The sequence below is a fragment of the Lonchura striata genome, chromosome 19 (genome assembly GCF_050655825.1).
Source record: "Lonchura striata isolate lonStrDom1 chromosome 19, ASM5065582v1, whole genome shotgun sequence".
Taxonomy (NCBI): Eukaryota; Metazoa; Chordata; class Aves; order Passeriformes; family Estrildidae; genus Lonchura; species Lonchura striata.
Genome location: NC_140721.1, coordinates 2,617,422 through 2,630,703, shown reverse-complemented (window position 1 = coordinate 2,630,703; position 13,282 = coordinate 2,617,422).

Genomic DNA, 13,282 nt, shown 5'->3' with positions numbered 1-13,282 from the left:
TCCTTTCCGCATACCGGGTCAGCCCCGGCTGCGCCGCCGGTGCGGGGCCAGCGCGGAGCCGCCTCGGCGGAGCGGGAGCGGAGCCTCGGGGGCGGGGGGCGGCGGCAGAGGCCCCCGCCGGTCTCCGCGGGGGCGGCGGGCCGGGGAGGGGGGAGAGGCCGGGGGAGCCCGGCGGCGGCCGCCTGCCGACAGATCCTGGAGAGCGGATCGCGGTGGGGCGCGCCCCGCCCGCCGCTCCGCGCAGCACCGCGCACGGCCGCGCAGCGCCGACGGGGCGGCCGCCGGGAGCGCGGCCCGGCGGAGAGCTGCGGCCGGCGGCGAGGCCCCGAGCGGCGACTTCCAGCGCGGGTGAGTCGCTCCCAGCCGTCGCCCCCCACCCTGCCCGGCGGCCGCCCCGACCGGGAGCCGGGGGGGGGTCCGCCCGCCGCTCCGCGCCCGCGGCGGAGGCGCGGATGCCCGGACCCCGCCGTCGAGGCGCGTCGGGTTCGCGGCCGGGGGCCAGCGCGGCGGTGCCCGGCCGGAGGGGCTGTTTACCCGGGCGGGGGGAGGCAGATAAGGAGGAGGGGGGACACTCCGGGGCTGTTTGCTGAGGGATTAGGGCCGGTCTCGCCGCGCCGGGGCCCGGGGGGGCGGCGGGCGCGGTGGGTGTCCCCTCGGAGAGGCCGGTTTGGAGATCTGCGCTGATTAACTGAGGGCCGCGGTGGCTGAAGAGGGCCCTGGCGCCAGGCGGCTGAGCCCTCACAATAAAGACCCGTCTCTTGTCACTTCATATTTACCCCCAAATCTTCAAAAAGCGCCCTGCCATCCTTCCAAGGCTCCTGCCCCGCCGCCTGCGCTGCGACCAGGCGGGACGGGGGGGGTGGCGGCCGGCCCACTCCTCTGCCCCCCGGCCTGTCCTCCCCCGCCCCCGGACCCTCCCGCTCCGCGGATGCGCAGCGAGGCGCGGCCGCAGCAGCTCGGAGCCCTCGTGGTCCTGTGTCGCTGCTCCCCGCGCAGGGTGGGATGCGGAGACCCCCGGGTGTCCCCTTCCCATCCCGACCTCTCCTCTATTCCTCCGCCCCGGTTCATCCCGCTGGTCGCGACCCCCGCCCGCAGCCCCCGGGGGAGCCCATCCCCATCCCCGGGCTCTTCTCGGGGCCGATCTCCACCTGCCCCGCGTCCCGCGGCAGGTTCACCTCTGCCCGCACCGCGCCCGACGGGGGGTGCCCCGCTGACCATTGAACGGGCAACGGGGACTGAAATTTAAACCCAATTTGGACTTTGCTTCCTCGCCGCCGTGGAAAACTGCTGACGGCAGCTTTGGCAAAAGTGGGGCTTGCTTGTATTTTTTTTTTTTTTTCCAATTTCCCCCCCCCTTCACAAAGAAAAAGTGGAGCCTTTCATTGCCTCGGGGCCAATCTCCCCACATCAGGACGGTTCTCCCGCGGACACCTCGCCCTCTGCTCCGCGGGAAGACGCGGGGCCCGGCCCTTCTGGGCCTGGAGCAGCCATGTCCCCGCGGGAGAAGGTCACCTGTCCTCCGGGCCACCGGCCCGCACCCCGCCCGCGGCCCCCGCACCGCTGCAGCACCGCCAGCGGCCTCGCCTGCAGAATAAAACCGATCCAGAGCAGCCTCGTGTGCCGACCTTCCGTAGCGCCGCCGCCGGAGGGGCAGCGGGGATGAGGGGCTAACGGGGACCGGGAACCAGCGGGGACCGGGAACCAGCGGGGACCGGGAACCAACGGGGACCAGGAACCAACGGGAACCGGGGTACCCACTGCGCTGCCACCCCTCGCGGCCCCGGACACGACCCAGGAGCCTGAGCCCATGGACGGCCGTGCCCGCACATCGCCCGTCGGTGACCGAGCACCGGGCAGGGAGAGAGGAGGCACCGGCCTCGGTTCCCGTCCCGAGGGCAGCTGTGCCCCGGGCCCGAGGAGTGTCCCCGCACAGTCCCCTTCGAGGGAAGGGTTCCAACCTGCCCCAGCAGCGCTCGGGGCCGCCGTGCCTGGCTCCCGGTCCCCAGTTCCCGGGCCGAGCCTATGGAGACCGGGCTTGTCTCGTGGATTCTTCCCGGGATCTGCCCCGGGGATCCGTCCCCGTCCAGCCCGGGGAAACCGTCCCGTCGGGCCATCCCCGCCCCCCACCCGCCCCGCATCGCGGCCCCGCTCGCTCTTCCCCTTTCATCTCTGCCCATCTCCACTCATCATCCCTTTTCTATTTTTAGCCGGTAGACTTAGGCCTTGGCGCCAGGCCGTTTAAGACCTGTCAAAGTCCTTCATATTTCCCTCATGTCACATGGACCTTTCTCTCTCTTCCCCGCGCCATGCGAGGGCCGTAATTTGGATCTGTGAGCTGGTGAGCAAATGCAATTTGCTCTTCTCCATCGCTGTGTTGTCTCCGTGACCCCAGCCAGCAGGACGGCTGGTGTCCTGTCCGGGGCACTTACACAAATTGCGGGTGATTGATGAAAAATAACAATTCTCACAAGCAGCCGGGCCTCCGCCTTCCCCTCCTCCCGGCTCCACCGGCCTGCGGCGGCCCCGCGCCCCGGGGAGCGCTGCCCCCGACGGGGTGCACCAGGCGAAAGGGGTTTTCTTGTGCCAGGGCGACCCCCCACCCCCGGCAGCGATGCCACGGCAAGAGGAGACCCCAGGGCCCTTGGGGAGGGCGGCCCGGCTGCTCGCACCTTCCCAAATTGGGGGAGTCGAGGCGGGGTGGACACAGGCCGTGGCGTGGGGGGGCGGACACGGTGCCAGAGGGCTGGGCTCCTCTGTCGGACACGGTGCCACAGGGGTGGGCTCCACTGTCGGACACGGTGCCACAGGGGTGGGCTCCTCTGTCGGACACGGTGCCGCAGGGCTGGGCTCCTCTGTCGGACACGGTGCCACAGGGCTGGGCTCCTCTGTCGGACACGGTGCCGCAGGGCTGGGCTCCTCTGTCGGACACGGTGCCACAGGGCTGGGCTCCTCTGTCCTTCTCCGGGACGTCAGCGACTCCCCGAGCGGAGCCGCAGGTGCGGGCTGGGGGAGCTCCCTCCATCCCGAAGGAACCCGGGTCCTCCAAGCCCCGGGGCGCGTTCCCCGGCCCGACCTGGCCCTGCAGCCCCAGCTGGGCCGTGGGGTAGGCGGGGATGAGGAGAGGGGCGGCCCCGCAGCTTCGTCGGCCCCTGTTCTCCGCTCCACCTAGAGAGGAAAAGAGCCCCAGGTGTGATGGAACTGTCCTCGTTTGATCTCGCCCACCCGCGCCCAGGATACCCCTCCTCCGTTTTCCTTTTCCGGGGCGCCCTTCGCACCCCTCGGCGGGGTGGGAATCCCTTTATCCCGAGAGATCCCGGGAAAACGATTCCTCTCCCCCGCCGTGCTCCGGTGCCCGCTGGAGGGGACGGGGAGGGGCCGCCGGGCACCGGGGCCCGGCTGACGCCCTTTTATCGACAGCTGCCGAGAGAGATGCTCGATCTGACACCAGCCTCGGCACCACCACCCTCCTCTTCCCCCCGCTGCGCGGCTGCGGAGCTGCGCGCCCTTCGGGGCGCAGGGAACCCCGCGGAGCCCCGCCAGCACGGCAGCCCCCGGGCCGCCCCCCCTCCCCCGAGATCCCCCTGCCCTCAGACTGTTTAGATTTCTCTCCAGCTTTAAAGAAAATATTTCCAGTAATCCAGATTTCTGGAAAATAACAACATGCGGGGAGACGCAGACACAAACGCCGCTGAAGTTTATCCAGAGTTTGAACAATTTATAAACACATTTCCCAGCCTGTTTGGCAGGGCGGGCGGCGAGTGACCCCGGCCCGGCCGGGAGGAGACACACGCATCCTCCATCCTCCCGTTACACCGCGCCGCTTTGAGCTGTGAAGCTGCACTTAATTGAATTTTACATTATTATAATTTTTTTTTGGTAGAGTTACGGAGCGCTCTCCCTGCGCGGGGGCGGAGTGACCCCTCCAGCCCCGCGCCCCCGGGGCTCCCCACGTCGGGGCGCGGCGCCGAGCCCGCACCGAGCCCGCTGCCTTAAAAGGAGACGGGAGCCCCGGTCCGGGCCGTGGCAGAGCGAGGGGACCCGCCTGGAACCCGGGCTGGCACCGAGGATGGGGATGGGAACGGGTGCGGGGATGGGGATGGAGGGGCGCGGTGGGGGATCATGCAAATCCCTCTGTTTAAAAAACTTCCATTTGAGAAAGTGTGTCACATCCCGGCGCGGGAGCCTAATCCCGGGCTAATGCCATTATTGCCGCCTCATCGCTGTCATGGGATGGGGCCGGGGGCGAGCAACCCCCACCGCCCGCCGCCACGCGTGACCGCGGCTCGGTTCTGCGGGGAAACGGAGCCGCAGATCCGCTCCTTGTCGGGAGCCCGGGATCGGTGTCGCTGCCCCTCCCGGGTCCCCCCGGGCGCTCTATCGGCGCCTATCGATAATCGCGGTCCCGCTGTCCCCTGACGCTCTATCGGCGCCTATCGATAATCGCGGTCCCGCTGTCCCCTGATGCTCTATCGGCGCCTATCGATAATCGCGGTCCCGCTGTCCCCTGATGCTCTATCGGCGCCTATCGATAATCGCGGTCCCGCTGTCCCCTGACGCTCTATCGGCGCCTATCGATAATCGCGGTCCCGCTGTCCCCTGATGCTCTATCGGCGCCTATCGATAATCGCGGTCCCGCTGTCCCCTGATGCTCTATCGGCGCCTATCGATAATCGCGGTCCCGCTGTCCCCTGACGCTCTATCGGCGCCTATCGATAATCGCGGTCCCGCTGTCCCCTGATGCTCTATCGGCGCCTATCGATAATCGCGGTCCCGCTGTCCCCTGATGCTCTATCGGCGCCTATCGATAATCGCGGTCCCGCTGTCCCCTGATGCTCTATCGGCGCCTATCGATAATCGCGGTCCCGCTGTCCGCCCGCTCTCCCCGAGCGAAGCCGGTCCCTGGAAGGGCGAGCCGGCGCTCGTCTCTTTAACAGCTCCAGCAAACGGTGTTGTCTGATCAAACGGTGCTGGTGGGGTCCCCTCTCTGCTCCCTCTCTGGATTAACAGCGAGGATTTGGGGTCGTTCTGCTGGAGCGGCCGGGACGAGGCTGCCCGACTCCCGCAGCCTGAGACGTCCTGGCGAGCAGGGGAAAAGGGACAGAATCGGTTCTGGGAGCAGACAAAAAAATCACTGGGGGTTCCACGCACAGTGCAACCTCCTCAGTCACCCAAAAAAATCCCCTTCTGGACGGGAACCCTGCTTGTACCTGAGCAACAAAATCCTCGAGGATCGAGGACAGGAGACATCCCGTTTTCTCTCCCTTCTTAGTTTTATTTTCAAGCTGTTCCTGGTGGGTGCAGTCCCCTCCCATTGCCTCTGGAATGGGGAAGGTGCAGGGCAGCCCCCAGCCCCACGAGGGTCACTCAGCCCCCCTGGTCCCCAGTCCCCCTTGCATCCCCAGAATCCCTTTTCCCCCTCTCTGGGGCTAAGAGCTTGGCAGAAGTTACAGGATCAAAGGAAGGATGAGTGAGCCGGCCCTGTGTGGGCAGAGCCGACAGGGTCTCACATCTTGGCCTGTTTGCTTCAGACGGGATCTGGGAACTTGTCTGGAATCACATCTGAAGCAGGATCTGACGCCGCTGGTCCCACGTCACGTGAGTTGTGGTTTTGGTCTAGGTTTGACTTTTAGAATTGCAGAAAATCACTGTCTCGTGTTCATAGGAGAGAGCATTTCACTGGCGAGAGAATAAAACCAGCCAGAATAAATCACGAGCTGGTCCTGGGCAGGAGTAACACTTTTCATTGCATCTGTCCCTTTCCTGGGTGTTTCACCACGGACAAATTTGATGTACACCGGCACTGCGTGGAAGGGCAAACTCTCATAACCTCGATTTACATTTCCTCCAAAACCCAGTGCTCCTCCAAGCCAGAGGCAGAGAGGTGGAACATGCCCCTGCAGGCAGCACAGGCTCTTCCCATCTTTCAGTTCTTAAAACCAGTCTAGAAACTCAAACTGCTCTGGGGCAAGGCCACATCTCAGCCCTGCATCCAGCCCCATTCCCGGGCACCTCCGCATTGCGCTTCATTTTCCCATTGCCCAGATTTTTCCTCACGTCTCTGTAGGTGCTGGGCTCTTGCACTGACCATCCTGGGGAATTTGGGGATTTGGGCACGGGCAGACACGCTGAAACCCTCAAGCCCCTCTTTTCCAGCCTCCCAGCTCCTCGCCCACGCGAGCTCAGCGGTGCTGGCAGATTGTTCTCCAGGGCGTGTTTTCCATGGATACCTCAGCGGAGGCAGCACCAAATAACAAGTAAATAACAGCCCGACGCCGGCCTGCCGGCACAAAGCAAGCAATTGCCCTTCCCGCAGGTCACTAATCTCTTGACACACGGTCTTTGAGACCTGGGCCACGGGGAGGGAGGCTGAAAGGGAAGAAAAGATAGTGGGGACAATGGCAGGGCCGCCGGCTGGCTAATAACCCTTGTCCCAGCTTTGTGTGGGACACTCAAAGTGGCGCTGGGACCAATTCATCCCCGCAGACAAAACCACGCTCCTGCCTCCGCCGCGGTGCCCGGGACGGTCCCGACTCACCGGGCGCAAAGCTGGAGCTGCTGCAGGTATTAATAGTCCCCTTTTTGTATCCCCCCCCGTGTTTTCCCCTCCACGCTGAAAACAAACCCTTCACTCAATCCGTTTGTCCTCTCCAGTTGCCATCTGTCTTGCATCCTTCAAATCTCACCTTAAAAACAGTGCCTCTTGAGCAAATCCTCCCCGGCAGCCCCGCGTGCCGCCTCGCCCGCCGCGGGCCTGACACTACAAGCGCTCATTGAAGTGAAGGGGATTTGAGAGCGAGCAGGACACGCCGGGATTAAGGCCACAGATTGTGCTCCCCGGGCTGCAGCTCCGCCCGCCCGCGGCTCTGCTCCCTCCCCTTGGCATCAGCAAGGTGGCCCGTGGGCGGGCAGCCCCATCCCCCTGCCCCGCAGCTGCTGGTGGGATGCAGGGAAGCACCTGAGCCGCTCCCCCTGGGCACCTCCTGCTTCCTCTGCAGGTGGGAGGAGGAGAGGTCACACCCTGTGCCCTGCCGAGGAGGCACAGGGGGCTTCACACACGGGGCTGCTGTTTGCACAGATGTGCAGGCGTTGTCTCACCTCACGGCATCCCATCCCATCCCATCCCATCCCATCCCATCCCATCCCATCCCATCCCATCCCATCCCATCCCATCCCATCCCATCCCATCCCATCCCATCCCATCCCATCCCATCCCATCCCATCCCATCCCATCCCATCCCGTCCCCGCTGAGCCGTGGATCAGCCGCGCATCAAAGCAGCGGCGGCCGCTCCGAGAGGACGGTGCCGGTGCAGATGTTCAGCAGCAGCTTGTCTCAATTACAGAGAGCAGCAGAATTTACCAGAAAACCCAGGGAAAGGAAGGCAAAGAGTCCTGGGGAGTGGAGGGCCCACACATCGCTTGAAGCTTCAGAGCAGCAGATCCCCATTTTAGCTCCATTTTACACTGAATTACCTCACATTCCCCTCCAGCCCTTGCTGCGGTGGGCATCACCTGCTCCCATCAAAATCTTGCTCTTCTTTAGGAAAACCCCTCCTTGCTGGGCATAGAGGGGAGTTCAGATTTCTGATCCAAGCCTCTGGAGCTGGTGAGATTCCTCCTGGAAAATCAACCCACATGATAGCAGAGCTGATCGTGTGACCCACAGCAGGGTGACACACGGTGGTTTTTGGCTGAGCCTGGCAAGGGCAGCCCCGATCCTGCCCAGATCCCACGGACACTGTGAGCTACCAGCAGCGGGAGTCTCATAGTCCGGGCAGTCACCCGGGCAGGACAATGGCATCACTCCCACATGACAGCTGGACTTTCTCCTTTCGACAGCAAAAAGAGCAAAATTCAATGTGCCTCGGGAGGTGGCTGCAGTGTGGGCACCCTGGCATGGGAGGAGAGGCAGTGGGATGTGCCTGGCCTTTCCACTGGGGGTCATGAAATAGGTGCAGGGTGGGAGGGGAGCAGGGCCAGCTCCTCAGCCGGGCTGCAGGTGCTCTCTCAGGTTTTCTGCTTGAAGGGAGCTGCTGCTCCGAATGTGGTTCACAGCCTCCAGCCCACAGCAGACCCTTGCCAAAGTCCTCTCCCCAAACTGCTCAGGAGGGAATGTGCTCGCCCGTCGTTCCCATCTCATCCCAGGATCCTCCCTGGGGGATGCAGAGATGCTGGGATTCCTCCAGAACACATCAGGGTGTCCCTGCTCCCACAGTCCCACTTTTAAGGGAAAATAGAATCGGTTTTCTCCCTGTCCTTCTTCCCATGGACCCACGAGCTGACACCTCCCACCTCTCCAGAAAAGGGTCTGGAAGAAGAGGGGCTGGATGGGAGTGGGATTAATGCTCAGCTGCCACATGGGCAGTGGCATCGCCTTTTATTAATGCCCTGTAATAATATTGTAAATACTCACTGGGAAATAATTATATCCTATAAAAGAAGCAGCAGTCTGTGGTTTGAGCCAGGACTGGTTAGCAATACTTGTTTTTATTAAAGAGATGTTTCATGTCTTGTTTATAGATTAGATTTTAACCTGACAACCTTTTAACATTGTATTAAATTAGAAATTAACTTTGTATGGCTGCTCACTGTAAAATGGACCCACTGATAGGCTGAGTGCTAGGGAATATTTCTGATACCTTTCAGACAGCAAAGTTCCCAAGAAAATTCAGAGCCTCCTTCTTGATCTAGACCAGGGCTTTGCTATTAATTAGTGTTTATGATCAGGTGGCAGGAATGCTTTCCATGGAGGGGGAGCTGCCAGGGAGCAGCATCCCTGCACTGTGCCCACCCCCAGGGAAGGAGATGGAGGTGACAGGGGACGCTGCGAGCCCCTGACCCTGCTGTCGCTATTTTGGCGTAATTTCCTGCAGCAGCAACTCCCAAGAAAGGCAAAAATTCAGCCTGGGAAGACGCACAGCTTCAAACGACATCTGAGCCCAGCGAGGGGCGGGTGGCGATTGATGGGACAGTGTCAATGCCCAGGCACAGCCGGGCATGTCCCAAAGGCCGGGGGGACATGTGGCACGTCCAGCAGTGTCCCTGGGCAAAGGCATTTGTGGGATCCCTGAAAGCTGTCCCCGCACAACCCCGGTGACATCGGCCCCAGGAGGTCCCACCCTGCCGGGCTGGGAGGACTCCGGAGCCCAAACTGACGCCGGAATTCGCTGGATGTCACGGGATAGCGGGAGAGCGAACAGCCCCTGTGCCGCGGGGACAGAGGGACAGAGGACAGAGGGACGGAGGGACGGAGGGACGGAGGAACGGAGGACAGAGGAACGGAGGACAGAGGGATGGATGGATAGAGGGACAGAGGGACAGAGGACAGAGGGACGGAGGGACAGAGGAACGGAGGACAGAGGAACGGAGGACAGAGGGATGGATGGATAGAGGGACAGAGGGACAGAGGGATGGATGGATAGAGGGACAGAGGGACGGAGGGACAGAGGGACAGAGGGACGGAGGGATGGATGGATAGAGGGATGGATGGATAGAGGGACAGAGGGACAGAGGGATGGAGGACAGAGGACAGAGGGACAGAGGGGCAGAGGGATGGAGGACAGAGGACAGAGAGGGGACAGAGGGACGGAGGGACAGAGGGACGGAGGGACAGAGGGATGCTCTGCCCGGCTGTGAGGGGCACGGGCAGCTGAGGGCACAGCTGAACCTCTCGTCCCTTCCCAGTTCTGCTCCCAGCAGCTCGGCCCCTGCGAGCTGCAGAGAGGCTCCTGCAGCCCCGGGACAGGCGCTGCCGCAGACAAATGCTTGTCCCGGTGCCTTTTCCATCTGTGAAACAGGCCAAGCAGTGGATCCAATTATTCTTTTTTTCCCCTAGCACACAAGGCACTAATCATTTATTGAATTAAAAAAAGAAAAAAACAATAACCCTCGTCTACACAACTTTTATTCCCGTTTTATCCAATTAAAACTCAGGGCAAAAAAAAAAAAAAAGTTTCTTTTTCTGCTTTTTGCAATCACAAAGACCCGATCTCAGCCCCATTGACTCGCTAATTGTAAGCACTCAAATGGTTGGGTTTAAAGTTACACTTAGCAGCTGTGAAACATTAGGGTGAAGTGATTACAACCTACTGGAGGATACCGAACATTTTTACAATATCTCAGGAGCATAAGGGAAAGACAACAGGAAATGGCGCAAACTTTCCTACCCTGCACAGCAACAAGCCAGAGCAAAGGAGTGAGAAAATAAATGCAGAGACGTGGCGCAGACGTGGTTTGGATGCTCAGAAAGTTCCTGAGGAAGCCCTGGTGAGAGCACCGTGGATTTGCCCCCGGCCAGGGAGCAGCGCTCAGGGATTCCGCAGCTCCACTTTGTGGCGTGCAAAGTGTGTTTGCCAAACTCTGCTCCGGGTTCTCTGCTGAGGAAGGAGGATGGAGATCTTGGCAGTATTGTGCCCTTGGCCAGGCCTTTGCCTTGTCCCAGCAAATGTTCTGGGCCTGGGGAATGGTGCTCAGGGCAGGAGAAAGCAGAGTCTGTCCCCTCAGAGGGACAGGGACAGGATGGGGCTCAGCATCCCTGGCAAAGCCACCAAGGCCTGAGCTCCACGTGCTCTGCAAAGCACCAGGAATCCTGATGGTTGCACCCAAACCCTGCACTGCTCCTGAGATCTGGTTTCATTTGAACTCCAAGCTGCCACGATGGAAAACCACTGACTTCCCACTCCTTTTCAAACAGCCCAACATCCCCCCTCCCATGATTTGAGCCTGCTACACGCGTGTGTTTATTATAGAAAGCAGGGTAGGATAAGAAAGCAATATTTCATGTTAATTCATGAAATCTGAACTCAACTTTTAATAGAAGAGCCCCACTTTATGCCCAGAGTGATATACAGTCCGCCCCGCTTTAAATGAGACGTTTTGCCTTTTGAACTCAGCAGGAGCCCTCTGCTTACAACTACTGGGAACAGTTTAAAAACCTGCGAGTCCCCGTGTCTCTTGGGCTCTTTGGTTTATATCATGGCACAACATTCTTGCTGGGCTGCCAGCTGCCGTGCTGGAGAACCTGGCGTGTCAGAAACTCACCGGGAGAATTTCCACCGCGGCAGGAGCCCGAAATCCTGCAAAGACCACGAGCCTCTGGTTGTTTTTAAGTGGGGTTTGGATCAAGTTCCTAGACTAAAAACCTGGTTGTGTTAAAGTCAGGGGTAAACCTCCCTTAAGAGCAACTTACAGACTTGTCAAGGAGCAGCAATAGTCTCTCCTGGTGCCTGAAAATGAGTTCTCATGTGGCTGCTGGGGTTGAGGAGGAGGAAGGGTGGTGTGGCACGAGGCCACCTGGCACCCAGCTGAAATGGGGGGCTTTTAGGGCCATGGGTGGGAGCAGGAGTGTGGTGTGAGTGAAGAACACAGTGCAGGGATGTGTTGCATCAAATAGAGTTACTAATGAATCAGATCCTTTAGAGTTATTATTGAACAAAATCCTACACAATTATCATTAAATCAGACCCTGCAGACCTTAGAGTTAGTGATAATTCAGACCTCATGGAGTTATCAATGAATCAGATCCTATACAGTCATCACTGCAACACACTCAGTTTTCTCTGGCTCCCAGAAGAGCTGGAAGTCAGTGGTTATTCTGCTGGGTCATCTGTGAAAGTATCAAATTGAAGTTAAATTAGCCACCTCATGGCAATGCTTATTTTTTTTTTTTTTTTAGGCTCTAGGCTTTCTTAACAGTTTGGCTACAGGGCTATCAACAGCAGAGAATTAGGACATTCTTTTCAATGAACCAGACTGAAAATATTTTGGTACAGCCCCAGTTTGTAGGGTTTTTTTGAATCTCTTCCCCCCCGACTTTAAACAAAACATCCTGATTCAAAGGAGCTTCTTGCAGACTGGGAATTTCCACATGGCCATATTGCAGCACTTATAAAAAGTGATTTAATGCCTGCCAACAACAAATACATTTGCAATGACACCACTCTGTGTTATGTGCTATCCCACTTTGTGTGCTCAGCCAGAAGCAGCCTGGCTGTCCCAGGCAGGAGGGAGAAGAGCCTCCATCCTCCTTCCTCCTTCCTCCATCCTCCTTCCTCCAGGAGAACTTTGTCCCTTACCCCTCTCCTTGGAAAGCCTGAAAGGAAACAAGCATCACGGTGACAGCACAATCCCTTCTGTATGTGTTAATCTGGATTTTGTTTGAACTTTTGGAGCTGACCTTGGCTTGAACTGTGTTCAAAACCCTGACTGCTGTGGACTGACTTGACCCTGTGGTCCCATTTGTCCGTGGTGCCAGTCCTGCCCTCAACCCTGTACTTCAAGCCTTTATTTTACAGATAAAAAGGAACATAACATTACAGCAGATATAGCCAGCAGGCCAGAGCTGCAAGTACTTACTTAGAGGCAAAACTCTCCTCTGATTTCATCCCAAGAAGTTATTTTTTTTGTTTGAGAAGAGACTGACTGAAAACCAAGCAAGAAACTGAAATTATTGCTGTAAACTCTCGCTTTTTATTAGCGGTTTTCAAGCCTGAAGAAAATAAAACCTTCTGAGTGGCTGTGTTAGAGTCAAAAGCAAAAAAAGAAAAAAATAAAACAACAACCCAAACCAAGCCCAAGACTGAACTGGGTGTTTGGGGATGGAGTAGGAAGAGGGTGGTTGGTTCTGCATCCCTTGGTGTGGCTGGCTGGAGCTGTAAGATTTGTGGGTTTAGATAGTTTCCTCTCCCTGCCATGACTCAAACGGCTTCTATTAAAAACAAGTAGTGGGAAGGAAATTTCATAAGCTGACAGCCCCATCTCACTCTGCTTCTAGACACAAGTTGGCTGAGATGTAGGAATTCGTGTGGTTATGATGTGTGAGCCCAGAACTGTTTTATCAGCAGGGTTATGCCGTGCTAGCTCTGACTCTGCACGTTCAGAAGGGTGCAGAGGTTCAGGCTGTTCTGCAAAGCCTCTGATCCTTGATCCTACAGCAGAACGGATGGAAATGGGTTCCACTGCCTCCTGCACCTCCTTGCCCACTGAAATCAGTGGCATGAAGAATCAGGGCCCCAGCCCAGAGCAGGGAGCTGGGTGTTAGTTTTCTGAAGAGCCAAGTGGGTGCAAGGCATGCCACCTAAATACCTTGTTTTTAAAAATCCTGTCCGTGCACACGAGGACAAGGAAATGGGGAGGCAAAACCATGCTAGACTGGCTGCATAACAGCCACTGATGGCTTTAATTAAAGCCCTCAAGTCAGTAAATACACACAGAGTCTGGTCCAGGGAGATACACAAAGCCCACAGCCAGCCCAGTAACACTCCATGAACATTGCCTTTTAAGCAG